Consider the following 14,993-nt stretch of genomic DNA (forward strand, 5'->3'; position numbering starts at 1 on the left):
TGAGTGGAGAAACGCCTTTAAGAAACCCTCAACGTGTTTTTTGGAGGTACACTAAACGCATATACTGATCAGCCACAATATTATGACCACTGACAGGAGAGGTGAATAACGTTGACCTTCTTGTGACGACGCAATGTTCTGTTGGGAAACTTTTGAATCTTGCCATTCATACGTGTGGATGTTTTAGACATGTACCATCCAATGCAATGACACTCAGCCTGACACAGACAAGATCAAGGTAAGGAACGTCTCAAAAAAAACAGCACAAGGTGTTGAGCTGGCCTCCAAATTCACTAGATCCCAAACTGATCAAGTGTCTGTGGGACCTTCCTCTCAACCCATGTTACCCAAATGTCCCCATTCACAGCTCTCTGTTGCCAGACACCACAGTACATCCTCAGAAGGTACATGTGCATTCCCCAATGAGCCAAAGCAAGACCTACACAATATCATGTAGGTGGTCATAATGTTATGCCTGATCAGGGTAATTCCCTTCACATCAATATTTTAGGAACAACGCATGTGATCATTTTATATGTAAAGAGGAACATTACCCAACAATAAGGCGGTTCTCCTGAAGAAATAAAATTTACTTTGATTTGGTTCATTTTAAGGACAGAGTGACATTAATTTGTGATGGAATATGTTTAAAATCTGCATATGTCCACCTGGATGAGGTGTGTACATGATACAAACATGAGGCGGCGATAGCAGGTGATGCGTTAAACATAGATAGAAACGATGGTAGCTGTGGAACTTAATTCTTCTTCCATCTCTGTTCTAAAGTGCCTGAGCAGCAGTCTCAGTGTAGTTTCATTAAAACGAATAGCTTTCCCCTTGTCCTCGGCAGCTCTCTGTAAAGATGTCTAATGCAAGCTATAGCAAAAAAAAAAAAAAAAAAAAAAAGATTACCAGAGTTTGCATTTCAATGGTTAAAGAGGACAAAAAGAAAATCACTGACGGATGCTCGTTTATACCTGGACTACTACCGCCCTCTAGCGTCATTTTGTTGGAAATGCAAAACTCCCTGAAATATTCTTTCTGCACATCCAAATTTATGATTATTATTATTATACATATATTTTTAATTATATACTTAAATGTGATGTAACAGTTTAGCTGGACATTTGGCAAATGACCATTGTAGTTAATCTGTGCACCAATGTTCAATGTTAATTGCTGTAAAAAAAAAAAAAAAAAACCTACATTCTGCCTGCAGAGCCTGAGCCTTAAGCTCTAACGTTTATATGAATGAAACCAGACAGGATGTAGAGAGATGTGGAGGATTTATTAAACTGAGCTCTCTAAAGCTATAATAAAGCTATAATTTCATCCCCGCTGGACAAACCGTTTTTATATATCAAAGAGACTGAAAGACATCAGACAAAGATTTGTGCTTAGATGTACAGCATTAGAAACCTATTTATTATGCTCGAAGTATAAACCGGAATAATTATGAGGGAACATACATTTTTTTTTTCTTTTTCTTTTCTTTTTTTTTTTTGTAGATTAATACATTTACTTGTATATGATTTCTTTTGCTTTACCTTGTTCTATTTTTTATATTTTTATATAACACTTAGTTTCTAATCGTGTTATCGTTTCTTATATCATATTGTGTCTTATCGTATTGTGTCCTATCTTATTGCATCTTATTGTATCGTATCATGTCTTATTATATCGTATAATTTCTTATCATATCCTAACGTATTGTTTCTTATGGTATCGCATCGCATCGTATCGTATTGTATTGTATCGTATCGTATCCTGTCTTATCATATCATTTCTTATCGTATCATATCTTGTCTTATCATATCGTATCATGTCTTATCGTATCGTATCGTGTCCTATCATATCGTATCTTATCGTATCGTATCGTATCATGTATTATCATATTGTATTGTATCTTCGTATCAAGACCTGACCTGATCTTATGAAGTTACAACAAGAAGAGAGAATAATATCCATAGCACATTGTAGCACAGTATGATTTGATATTTAATACCAAAGTTAAAGACATTTTACATAAGTTTGCGAACCCAAAGCATCACCATGTCTAAATCGTAAGCTGGTAAAGTTGACTTTGTAATTTAAACAAAAGTCTGAGTCATATACACTGATAAACAAAGTCTTTTCTTTCCTCCTTCACTTTAGATGCTGTTTTATTGCTGGTGTTTGGAATAAAAACATTCTGCAAATATTTAAAGCTTAAAGCAATCTCTCTGTCAGGTCCGGAGATAACAATATTCATGATTTCACAATCCCCTTTCTCACATAAAAACATAGGTTTACACAAACTGAAAGTGATTTTAATAGATTTAAGATGACCTTCACGCACTTTATACAAATGTGCAGGAATTTAGAGGAAAAGTTTGCAAAAGGAATCCAGCTCACATCTGAGCATAAAACGAATATGTTAACGATACTTGTGTAAGCTACACAGATGTAGTGGCCATGTACTGTTCTCTCTTCAGAGCCAGAATTAAGAATATTTCTGCGTGTGGAGCCACCGAAGTTTCTCCTAACACCCCGACGTGTCATTTGGGCAATACAGCCAAATGTGTTTGCACAGACAGCTAAGAGGATTTCTGAGCCGCGCTTTCACTAATGTGCGCTGTGCTTTGTTTCACTCGCTGTCTGGAGGAGATCAGAGTGGTGACTCAGTGGTGGAGCGGCCTCGCGGTGGAACATTTTCTGCTTTGGCTTTTGGCGAGACAATTCTCTTTGGTGTTGCTGGAATCTCATTTGTCATTAAACTGAAAGCATATTAAAATGGTTTGTTCCAAAAAACAAAAATTAAAGTTAAAACATACACTGATCAGGCATAACATTATGACCGCCGTCCTAATATTGCGTAGGTCTCCCTTGTGCCGTGGGCCTTCTATGGGTGCCCTATGGGTCTTATAGGTTGTTTGCTGCCATCAAGGAGTGGTAAAAAGCAGTTTTGCACTGGAGCATTGTATCTATAATGTACATTTATGACCACTAGATGGAGCTAATGGGTTTTAAACATGTTTCCAGACCCTCAGTGATTATTTTTTTTCTTCATCACAGCTATAACTTAAGGCATGTAAAGAATGTGATTTTTGTTTTTGTTGCTGCTGCTGCTGCTGCTTGCAGCTGAAAGACAGAAACAGTAAAAGCATTGAGCTTTGGGATTTCTTTACCCGCTGCCTGACTTCGCCTCGACCCCCGCGTTATCATCAAGCTCGACCCTTTTCTTTTGGTGTGATCAACCTTAAATACACTGTTGTTTCAGCTGCTACGCCGCCATCATAATTCTCACAGACGGCTGCTGCGCTAACTTCAAATGGCCTGGAAAGTGAAAAACAATCATAAAGTGGAACGGACCGCCTTTTTTTTTTCATTATTTGTGTTGGCTTTGCTTATGTTATTTGACTTTTTGTGGCTTTTCTTGGAGCAATTACAGCTAACACGACAATCTAAGTTTTCCCCTTCAATATCTCAGCCATTTATTACCATTAAACAGAAGTTTAAAGGTAAAATCAAGGTCATTTTGATTGATTAAATTTTTTTCTTATTTAATTTTTCACATTGCCTCATCTGTTCCTGGCAGAGGTTTAACATTTTTTTTTTTTTTTTTTTTTACAAACTTGGATACAGTTTAGTGTTTATTTTTGTATAAACAGTCAAATGTGTGATATCAAACAGCTGCGAGGGACTTAATGGAGTGCAAACTATGCAATGCTTAAGGGAAAATCAACTTTTTGTTTAATGGACCTTTACATTTCTGTAAAGAACAAGTGATAGTTGCACTCGTGCAACATATATTAAATTAAATAATTAAATACTTCTAGTTTAACATGCATCTGCACTTTTTTTTTTCCGTCAGCCTTCTCAAACTATACCCGACAGTACATTCTGAACTGTGAACTGTGTTTTAACTTTAGGATTAAACACAGTTCATGTGTTTGGGATTATTGAAGAGAACCTACTCAGCAGCGTCCTTGTAATGCAGCGACCCTTAAATGCACCATCGAGCAAACAACATAAATCTTTCCCAGGCTTTACCACCAATCTTATTCTCCCTTTGTTTAGTCTAAGCAGGCGAGTATTCCTTGTAATCTGACATTTTTTTGTCCTGTAATGAGACGGGATTGCACTTCTTAACAAGCAGCAAAGAGGTCAAACAAATAAATAAATAAATAAAAGGGCGTATTTAGTTTGGGCCAGTCATCTCTGGCCCGTGTTGTTTTTTTTCTTCCCCTTAGGCTATTGCCTGTCATGAACACGTTACTTTAATTATTATTATTATTATCATTACTATGTGAACGCTGAGAAACACAAACCGAGTTACCGAGTGGTCCCGAGCTAACCACGTGTTCGCCGAACACTTAAATATTTAGTTTGAGTTGAGGCGAGCCAGTCTGAGCCAGTCAATTAATCTTTTCAAATGAGAGAGTGGTCAAACAAACTGAGGTGGCTGCAATAACGAAGCCAGGCCTTTGTAATGTGTGTCAGCGAGCCGCGATCGAGCTCGGGGGACACGCGGGCAATGACCTGGGATGTTTTAACGAGGGAGCTCAGCTACAGTCGCACTGTTATTCACAGGCTTAAGTTTTTGTGTTGATTGTGAAAGCTGTTTAAAATTATCCATCCGAGTCCAGGTCCAGGGTGTGGAGCTCGAAAATTAAAATTAATGGGTCTGGCAGGTGTTTTTCTTTTTCTTTTCTTTTCTTTCGTGGACGTATCATAGCATTTTTCAGCTGCGCAAAGCACATTTAAGTGACGGAATTAAAGCCACACATTAAGGGCTTTCAGTGGAGCACTCTGGAATAACAGAAGTTAGGAAATGGCCCCCTTGTGTAGTTTGGAGTGGCTGGATTTTTCTTTTTCTTTTTTTTTTTTACTGTATATATATTCTAGCTCTGCAGGTTTCCTCAGGAGAACCCCCAAACCACAAAGAAACTGGATAGGGATATTTTCAACCATGGTGCACATTCGTCCAGGTTGCAAAAACAGAAGAAGAGAATAACAGAAGTCATTGGCTGAAAACTGGCCAATCGCAGCTGTTAAACACTCTGAGTGAAGTGAGGTTGAGCTGCTGCGCGTTCTTGGAATAAATATTCCACAAATAATCACAATAACAGCCTAAACCATAGGTCTTCAACAGGGGGTCCCGCGGCGGGAGCTGCAGGGGGGTCGCAAAATCTTTGGTTGACTAGACATTTGTTATATATTTTTAATTTCCCCCGACAAATTTAGATTTCATTAAATATACATTAACATGAATCCAATATATTTTAGCAAAAGGGATAAGGGGCATCTTAATATTGCAAAATTATAATATTAATAATGTATATTTATAAATAGCAATAGTGGGTAGAACACATAGTAAGTAGGGGGACCCTACTTATTCTCTCCATTAGTTTGGGTCCTTGATCTGTAAAATGGTGAATGGTGAAGGCCTCTGGCCTAAACCATAGATCATCAAATCCGTGACCCCTACGGGGACTGTGAGAGTACTTCAGGGGGGTGATTAGACATTTTCATATAGTTTTTAATTTTTCTTAAAAAAAATAAAAATAAAAAGTTTAAATGCACATTAACATGAATCCAACATATTTTAGTGAAGGGATAAATCAAGGTTATCTTTCAGTCAGTACTTCACTCATTCCACATTACATGAGCTGTCTAAACAGCACACAACAGCACACAGAATGCCACACTAAACCTGTCAATCTAAGCCTCGTGTAGGAGTAGGACCTACCCCTATCGCTGCTGATCCAATCATGAGGCAGCATATTACCCACTGTCTCTGTCAGGTTCCCCGCAATTGGCCGAGAGCCTATTCAGTCCCAAAGCTGCAGAAGAGAAGCTAACAGTGCAACTAGCTCAAAAAAATGTTTTGGTGATTCCCTGTTCCTACTACATTTATATTTAAAAGTAAAGGTGTATATGTTTATGACAGTTGCATGGCCGCCCTACTGCTGCACGTTTAAAATTTGAACCTGTAATATTTGAATACCTTAATAATGAATGCAAAATTATGTTTGTTGATGTGTTGATGCATAATGTGTTTAATGTAGAACACATATAGTTTGTAGGGGTCCCTACTTACTCTCTCCATAACTTTGAGGGTCCTGAAAAACAGCGTAAACTGAATGAAAAAGCCTCTTGGATCCAGCTCAGTCAGAACAGACCGACCTAATTCTAATGAATTATCAGTCAAAATTGAAACTAAACTTTTGATAGTAAAATATCAGTTATATATAAGTTTTTCTGAGGTTCGAATAAATCCATTGCCTCTGTGTATGTTTGCCCCGCGAGGGTAAACTTAACATGATGTGAAGAGTTTCCAGAAATCTAGAGGGAGGGAGAAAAAAGTGTTAGATTGTTGAAAATAATCATCATCATCACGCTATAGAATTAATCTTCTGTAACTTGGCAGTAGACTGGACGCTCCACGCTGTGCAGAACCACTTTGTGAATGATTGATGTCTTGGGCCATGTAAACACATCATGCACATCTTATCTGTTCATTTTATTTAGGGTCCATGTAAACAGTTGAGGTGGAAATATTTTCCATGTAGCCAGAGTAAGAGGTGCAGTCGGGGTCACTCTCGAAGCACACAGAGGCATCATTTCAACATAGTTTTGATTATTTTATTTTTATTTTTTTTTTAAAAAAAGAAAGAAAGAAAAGAAAAAAAAGGTGCACAGATGCAATTTTTTTTTACTAAAAAACATTTTGTCATACAAAGGTAGTAACCAGTGACCACTGCATTTGAAAATGCATTTGAATCTGGAAGACAAGATTTTGTCTTAACAAAGTTCTACAGAAAATGCAAATGCAACGACACATGGGGAGACAGAAAAGATGTCTATCAATATTCGGTTGGCCACAGACGCATCAAAAGGCTTCATGTAACAATGTCAGTTATGGAACTGAGCCAGCACCAGCTGCTACTGGGAAAAGGAAGTTCAACAGAAACCGACTGGCGGAGGCAGAACAATGAGGTTTTCGAAAACTTTTTGTGGATCCACACGGGGGCAGAGCAAATAAAGATTTAATCGTGGGAGTTCTTTCTTGAATTGGAAACTATGTGAGACAAAAAAGTTCCAGTTTTACGAGCAGCGTTATCAGCCCTCTTCAAAGCAGCACACAAGAAACAGGTGCACGGAAATCATGCATCAGTTCAGCCAAATATTAGTTATCTAATTTATGCATCGTTATTATTTATCATCATAAGGATGGACATGGGCCTTCTGAGTGTGTCCTGTGGTGTCTGGAAAGACAATTTCGGTGAATTTTGGTATATCTGCCCATACTTTATATGAATTGAGGACTTTACAATAATATGTAGCTGCACAACTCCATGTTTAATTATTTTAAAGGGAGAGGTGATAGACATCTTCTGCATCGTCTGACAGATCTGACCAGGTTTCAGAAGAAGCATCTTCGAGTACGGATCAGCAGTGGATACTGGTCCGCTCAGGAATGCATGGGGTAGTGCTGGATGTGATTATACTAATGGCACTTGGTAATGTGGTGAGTGCTGGTATGTTGGAAAATAAATGCTGGCTGAAGCCCTTGTTTAATCAAACATTACAGAGGTAACGCCTTTCTGTGCTTAACAATGTTAAGTAGCAGTACTGGTATTTCATTCTCGGGTATTTTTTGGCATTTCTGCCAAGACAGACCTCATGGTAACGGAGACATCAAGTGAAATACGGTGGGCGTTATCGCCGAATGTAAGGTCGAAGAGTCCTGACACGCCAGCGCTTCACAACACCTACTCCGGCATCACACATCCTGCCTGTTACTATTGAAAAACAGACACACAATTCGGTTTTCCTCTTAGGTTTCCTGCTGTCAGTTGAAGGCTCCGGGCCCTTCTCTTTGGATTTAACCTCTAACAGGGTGGAGGGTCCGCTTCCTTCCCAGTGATGAGGCCTGGATGAGGAAGGGCTGGAGGAGGAGGGTGGCAGTGGAGAGAGGCGGCCGGGATATTTACAGAAAAAGCAGGCGTTACCCTCAGATACTCTCTCTCTTGCTCTCTCTGAATGAACGTTAAGGGTGGGGTCTTGAGGAATTTCACAACAAAACAGAGGAGGAAACGGTGGACGGATACCTCACTACTCCATCATCTGCCCCTCCCATTTCCCTCTAGTGTTTATTTTTTCCCAGATGGAGTTCTGGCCAAAGCTCCAGGATTTGGAGGGCTGTATTCCAGAAGCTCTATATGGACTTACTCTGATATACAATTGCACGATATCCTCCTTATGGCATGCCTCCTCATCCTGCGACTGGTTTTCCAGGTTTGTTTCTCAATGCACAAACCTTTTGAATGTGCCTCATCTGAGAAAGCCGATGCGCGATTTAAATGTTGTTTGGCTACAACAGCAGCTTAATTGCACAAAAGGGACTCATTTTCCTGACGGTAAAGTGGTCTAATCTGTTTTACGAGGGCCGAAAGTGATATCCGAGACAGACTGTCGCCAGAATAAAGCTTCCAATAAAAAGGACAAGCACTGCATACAGTAAACTCAATTGCTGTGACAAAAGCCTGAAATGCCGCAGCCTCTGTTTCGTCATTGTCACAGCGGAGACATGAGATGTTGAAGAAAAGGACGTGATAACAATTCGCACTGGTTAATCTTACAGATGTGCAGCTGAGCCACGTTCTGGATCTCTGCCTGGGAAATTTTGTTCTCGTCGTGGCTCATAGAGATTTCCTGTATGATGCGGCGCTGCACTGCTGGATTCACTCCAACATAAAATGGAAAGAGAGCCGTCTTTACACTGGATTTAATTTTACGAGTTTTCTTTTTATTCTTCTTCTAAGTAAGATGCGCTATTTATTTTCAATGGTGATGTATTTTACTGGAAGGCTCTGATCAGATTCATGCCTGGAAGACGCCAAGAAGCTACAGTCTGTCGGCATCTGAGCAGCTACGCAGCTCTAAAGAGAAGGGAAAGAGAAGAGAGAAGAAGAATTATGAAGCTGGTGTGATGCTGATTTGTGTACTTTAATATGCTTTAGATACTAGTGGGGAGGGGGCATTGCTGAACATTTATAGGCGAAAGATGATTCTAAACCTAACCTTCACCAAGGTTGTGGGTATGACAGTGGTCATAGCCACCAGCAGATTAATGAGCTATCAAGCCATTCACAAACCTCAGGCTGGCCTCTATTGTCATGCATCTTGTGACAATTCAATGTTCTGCTGGGAAACTTTTGGACCTGGCATTCATGTGGATGTTATTTAGACATGTACCACCCACCTAGATCAGACCAAACGCCCCCACCTCAAACCAATGACACTCCTTGATGGCAACAACCACGCCATCCCCAGCAGGATGTAGCCTGACACAGACATACACAAAAAATAAATCAAAAAGACTATGAAGGTTCTTGGTCATCCAGGTCATGGTAATACAAAAGGCGCTTAAGAAGGCAATTCGGCTCATAGAGTTTCTTGAAGATGGTTTTACCCACAGAGGTTCCTATTTAAACCTCAACTTCCCACCAGTCTCTTAGAACTGAACAAGCTACACAGATGAGACGTCTTCAAGAAACTCTACACGTCCAGTTGCCTTTTGGTTTAACTCAAAAAAAGTCCTGCATCAAGTCCTCAAGTGCCTGGAATCCATATCCCAGCCTTAAAGCGCTTATAGTTCCACTTATGGCAACACACAGTATTGAAATGAACAAGAATATTGAGGTGGTTTAAATAAGAAGTGATACAGGAGCTGGTTAAACCTCAGAGGAACGCAGAGAGTGATGATCAACCTCAGCCCTTCTCATTTCCAGGAACTAGAACAGACGTTTTGCATGAGGACCACACACAGAGGGAATCCTCCACTTTAGGGTTTATTTACATGGGCAACACATGCATCATCCAGCTCAAACAGGGAAAACCAAATACATCTGAAAACAGTTTCTCTTGTCACCTAAAAAAAATTATTGAAAAAGAAAAAAAGTCTGTGTAAACACATGTCACGTCAGAGGAAAATGGGAAACCCAACCGGCTCCGTGGTTTGAGGCTGACAGTCTCAACTGCCGCAAGACTAATGGAGGACATGCACTCAGGTTTTGAAACTGTAACCTGACAGAAGTGCTGCTCAGGCAAACTGTACTCGGACGCCTTAAATCCACACCTCTCTGCATTCTTAGCAAGATTGCAGAAGGTTAATGGTACTGATTTCTTGGCTTGAAAACAGACCTCTGGAATAACTTCTGCAACTTGACCTCATGGACCACATTCTGCCAGTTTAATATCTCATTCCAGAAATTCTTTAATAGGTGTCATGACATGATGCCCTGGATGGAAAGAAGCTGAAAAGAAAGCTTACATAGGTGGGGGTGGAAAAAGAAGTTCACTTGTAATTTTCATGTGAAGCTGGTGTAACAATCTAAAAACTGATGGCTGAGACTTGTCATACGTCACATATCCAAACTGAGCTGCCTTTAACTCTTTTCAGAAGCATCAACCGTCCTCATCTAGTAAATAGTTGACGACATAATGTCAATGAGTGCTTCAGCAACTGTGGCAAAGTTTGGGCATTTCGTTGCATTGCTGCAAGAAGTGTGAACGTAGCACTAGGAAGAACCAGTTGGGCGCCAGTGCTCCTGTAAGGCACAAGACCCTCACTTGAGTGTACTTTGGTTTGGGAAGATCTTGTAGCAGGCGTACAATGCATTTTATATATCAATTTTCATCTGCTTATCCAAACTCTGTTTGCATATACCTCGGCAAGATGGCACTCCCACTTGTAAGACTTTCCCCAAGGTCTTCCAAGGCCAATCGAGGTATGTAAGCCTTCCAATGAATCCTGGGCCTTTTCCAGGGCCTCCTACCCAAAGGGCCATGCCCGGTAGATATCCAAGAGGCAGCACCGAAGAGGCATTGGCACCAGATGCCTAAACTACCTCAGAAAGAGTGAAAGGTGCCTTTAAACTTCTGAATGCACAGGTTTAGGTAACTACCTACCTATCTGTAGAGGGGTTTCACGGCACGTCATCAGCGCATCATAAATCCAGAAGTCGCCATGTTGTAGGCACTCGACAAGGTGAATAAAGCGCACGGACAGAAGTAGTGGTGGAAAATGGTGAATTATTAACGTGTTTGTGGCTGTACCAACCAGGCAGACCATGAAAAACATTTGGAATTTTATAGACTGACAAAAGCTGTTACAAATATCAGAGAGAACAATGTCAAAATCAGAGTAAAAGAGACGCTTCTGGTTAGCGAAGCTAAACCCAGATCTACAAGGCAAAATACACTGCAAAATGAGTTAGTGAAATTTCAATTACTGACAAGAAATGGGCAGAAGAAATTTGGATGTTGTCCAGACATTTGCCTTTAGATTCTGGTTTAGCTTCGCTAACCACAAGCGCCTTTTCTCTGACAACTCTTGGCATTGTTGTCCCTGATTTGTAATGACTTTCGGCAGTCTATAAAATTCCAAATGTTCTTCGTGGTCTGCCCCATTAGTACAGTCTAAACCACGGCAATAATTCACAATTTTCCAATATCTACATCAGTCCATGTGCTTTTTTTTTGCCTTGCCAAGTGCCTCCAACATGGCGACTTCCAGATTTATGACGTGCTGATGAGGCACCATGAAAACCATGTAAAAAAAGACTTACCTTCAAATATTTATCTGACTCTCTTTGTTCATAAGAGAATATTTAGGAATTATCCACCTATTTGTATAGTTATACACCATTTGAGCCTTCAGTATGTCCACTTTAACAACTGAATAATGTGTCTGCATGCGAGGCATATTTGCATTCATCCAGGATAGCTTTTCACAGACTGTAAATACACAGCGTGAGTAAATCATGGTGTCTCTTACTGCAGCGAGCGACCTGTCACACATCTTGTTGACTGGTTGACCCCCGACATATATGCATGAGGGCCTCCATTTTCTTTTTCTGCATTATTTGAGCAGCGGCCTCATGGCCATAGAAAGCGCACAGCGGATTTTGGGCATGTTTAGAGGGGTGTATTTATAAACGGCAAGCCCACCCAGCCCGGCATGCTTCAGATGCTTCGGGTGTTACCAGAACTGGAACCAATAAAGGCCAGGAGCATTCCTAAACCTGTCAACATTGGAGGAAAAAGACTTCATTCGGGCAACATTCTGGCTCTCCGCACTGACAAACACCTGCACATAGGAAAAAGTTGTTGTTCGAGTCCAGTTTAAAACAACTGGGTGGGTCTCACACAAAAACTTTGCCAGGTTGTGATTGGTCTGCGCTCTGACACACCATCTACTCTGATGTGCTTTGAGTGAAAGTTACTGTTGATCCACATTTGTCAGCTTCCACTCTATCACAAGCTCCATAGTCATCTGCATCCTTTTCTCCACGGCCTCGTACGTGATCATTGTCTTCCCATTTGAAGGGATATTTAACTCGTTGGCATTGTTTTTTTTGCATGAAATAAACACTGTGATCATTATTGAGCTTCAGAATTGTTGGTGGGCCTGCTAGCTTTCCCAAATGCAGTTTTTATGCCTTACTAAAGTATGCAAACCACCTCTTGGCTCCATAGTTTCCTTTTTAGTGTGCACAGTGAGAGCTTTTCCATTAATCATACAGACTCTGTATAATGTTAAACTATTCTTCCATAGAAATGCATGTTAGTGGACAAAAATGTTGGATATTGTTTCCAAGTCTCTTGTGTGTCTTACAGTTTTATCTGATGTTCGTAGCAAAAAAAATACCTTTAGTGCAGCTACAAAAAAAGGAGCTCCTGCAGTTTAACCTTAATTACTGTACACTCTCAAGTTGCTTTTATAATTTGTGGGCTGTGATGCCAAAAGGGACATCATTTCTTTGAGCCTGAAAAGAAAAACATGTTGTGCTTCGAAACTGAAAAGGCCTACAGGGGGCAATAAGGAGAAGAAAGAGAAGTTGGAGATGATAAACCCTCAAATAAGAAAGAACTGTATTTGCAAATTGAATTGCCATTGTTCAGCCTAAATAGCAAGAAACACTGGCATAAATAAAGATGAACAGTAAGAGAGCACACAACTAAAACAGCTGCTGGATTTGCATGGATGATATTTCTTGATTCAAATCACTCAGTACATTTACATCCATGTGAAGAAACTGAATTATTGCCTTAATCTGACTTTAACTGGACACCTTAAGTGCATGTAAACACGTTACTCCGGCTAAAATCGGAGTTCTCCTTATCTGATTAAACCCGGATAATGCGACTGGAAATTGATTTTCTCCGGCATGTACACGGCTTAATCGGACTCTAACTAGACAATGCATGTGTGCACGCTCAACAGCACTGGTGTATGACCCTGGAACAAAAACATCCAAGAAAGCTGGTCACAGAAGAAGAAGTTAAACAGAGGAGGTAGAACAACCACCAGAGGGATATTACATAGGCGATTAAAAAAGCTGTCATCTTGTTTGGAATGCCGGTCTGTCACATGAACAGCTCTTGTTTATTATATGACAAAATAGGTCAACCTTTTAACCCGCTGAAAAGACACATATCGCCACCTAGTGTGGAGGAGGAGGACATGTTCCCGTTAGTTATTCTTTTTTCTCCACTGAATGCAAACTGGGACAAGGACCACATTCAGAAAGTCAAATTTTGAGCATAGCTCGATTAAGCTGTGCATGTAAATGCACATAACATGATTACAGAATAACCGCTAACTTTGACGCTAAATAAAATGATCTTATAAGATTTACACCGATAACATTATATTGTGTAACTCAGCAGAGAAGGCCTTTTTGAGGGTGTCCTGTGGTGTCTGGGAACAGAATGTTGTTAGTGGTTGAGAGGAGGGGCCTCCGTGGATCAGACTTGTTCCAGTGCATCCCACAGACCCCACACTTAAACTGATACTTGATCAGTTTAAGTGTATGTGTCTGTGTCAGGCTGCATCCTGCTGGGTTTGCTATGGGGGACAATTGTGACAACTGTCACAAGGTGGTCAACGTTAATTAGATCTCCTATCAGTGGTTTTAATGTTGTGGCTGTTGTGATCGATTTGTAAAGGCCCTGAGTGTTTCTAGCCATTATGAAGTGCTTAATCTTACAGATATTGAAGATACAGATGATAACCAATGGATCAGACACTCACAGAAAGTACCATTCAATCAAACCTTCTGATAAGGTTTTGATCATATGGGGCCTTTTTTGTTCTGAGTGGTTGATTATTCCGATTACTAGTGGAACACTAGTATCTATGTAAGCTCCATTCAATTATGCTCTATCTGAATCTCTGTTTATGTATAGCTGTTTGTCCAGAAGAAAAAAAAGTGCCACTGTATATTTAGTATGTGAGCAGCCCTTGCACAGCGTGCTGTAGCTCAGGACACTTTGTGACTTCCTTTCTTTCATTTTATGTGAGCAGTTGTGGAATTCGCCAGACCAGGCGTCCGGAAATTAGATTTTAAGAGACTGACTTTTTCTGCAGCGATGCCAGGTCACAAGTTAGAGATCACGCAGGCTGAGGACATAAAATGATTGATATTGTACAGTTATACTGTACAGCTGTAACGCTTCTCCACTGAAAGTGATTACAAGAAGTTGGGTAACACGTCCAATCAGGGAGAAGAGACATTTTACTTGTTTCTTCACCTAGTTAGGACATTGAAGCAATTAAAGCCATAGCAGGAAAGCGGAGTCCTCTCTCCTCCAGTTGCCTCTCACTGCTGCTCTCATGATAGGCCAGGCCAGAGAGCTCAAGCTCTCCAACCCCTGCTTTTATCTTTACATATTTTGTTGTCCTACCGTTTCATTCTCCCGTCACCCCTCCCTTCTTCCTCTTCCTAATGAATGCCACTGTTCTTCCTCCCTTAACCTCTCACACAGTGCCAAAATGTTGCCAAAAACATCAAAAGCACCCTACAGTCCGCCTTAGTTGGGTAAATGTGAACTCTTGCTTTGTGCCACGGGTCCAGTCTCAGCTCGCCTGCGCTACCTACCTACAGCATTTGGCCGGGGCAGTCGGAAACTAAAGTATCAAACAAAGAGCGCAGTGTTCC

Source organism: Mugil cephalus, chromosome 16 (genome assembly GCF_022458985.1).
Source record: "Mugil cephalus isolate CIBA_MC_2020 chromosome 16, CIBA_Mcephalus_1.1, whole genome shotgun sequence".
NCBI lineage: Eukaryota > Metazoa > Chordata > Actinopteri > Mugiliformes > Mugilidae > Mugil > Mugil cephalus.